At 47.6% G+C, this 1041-nt stretch overlaps 1 long non-coding RNA gene across 1 annotated transcript in view; it reads left to right on the top strand.

Annotated features, from left to right (window-relative positions):
- The window catches only part of LOC110078583 (uncharacterized), a 301586-nt gene that overhangs the window by 235475 nt on the left and 65070 nt on the right, over positions 1 to 1041 (top strand). The window lies entirely within an intron of this gene.

Genomic DNA, 1041 nt, shown 5'->3' with positions numbered 1-1041 from the left:
AGGAACGAATTACTTTTCATCACGTCTTTTTGGTAGTAACTGAGGTATAATTGAGTTATGGTACTACTGTAATATTACAAATAATACATTCACTGCTATTGCAATGTAGCCATAACTCTTTTAGTTACTTTTACAGACTTTGGCTGAATTTAGTGGCTTTTACAGGCCTCAGCTTCAGTCCCTCCATGTGGAACTGGAGGAAACCCTTCTCTGACTGATATCCTGGAGACTGGTTGCCACGTAACGTAGACAGCACTGTCTAGAGCACTGCTTCCTAACCCTGGGTCCCCAGATGTTCTTGGATTACAGTTTCCAGAAAGCCTAGCCAGCACAGCTAGTGGCAAAAGTTTCTGGGAGTTTTAGACCAAGAACAATGGTTCCAACATTGGGTAACCCAGGTTTCTTGGACTGTAATTCCCAAAAGTCTTCGCTACAAGCTGGCTGAGGTTTCTAGGAGCTGCGGTCCAAGAAGACCTGGGTTACTCAAGGTTGGGAACCAGTGCTGTAGAACAGGGGTCTCCAAACTACGGCCTGCAGGCCACATCCAGCCTGCCTTGCTGTTTTATCCAGCCTGTTTCCCTTTAGCCCATGTGTGCGCAGGGGGTGGGGCTGGGGGGTGGGGCTGAATGTCTATGCTTGTGGGTGGGTGGGCAGGGGAGAGAGTGTGTGTGTGTTTGTGCATGTGGGTGTGTGGCAGTGCGTGCGTTCCTGTTCTTTTGATCCTCAAAAATTTTGCAAATATCCAGTGTGGCCCTCATGGTCAAAAGCTTGGAGACTCCTGCTCTAGAACAAGGGTGGGCATCCTATGGCCCTCCAGATGTTATTGCATTAATTTTTCCAGCTCCCCTTGCTAGCAGAGCCAATGGTAAAGGATACTAACAGCTGGAGGAGCACACTTTGCCTGTTCCTGGTTCATATGAGAGGAACTGCTGGTCTAGCAGTTTAGCACAGAAAATGTTCTGGGTTCATTTCCCCATGTCTCCATTTCTAAAGATCTCAAGCATCTTCCAGAGAGCCCAGTGTTTTGACTCTGTGTAAGAG

The sequence above is a fragment of the Pogona vitticeps genome, chromosome 6, assembly GCF_051106095.1.
Source record: "Pogona vitticeps strain Pit_001003342236 chromosome 6, PviZW2.1, whole genome shotgun sequence".
NCBI lineage: Eukaryota > Metazoa > Chordata > Lepidosauria > Squamata > Agamidae > Pogona > Pogona vitticeps.
Note: the sequence above shows the minus strand (reverse complement) of the source record. Positions and strands in the feature narration are given on the sequence as shown.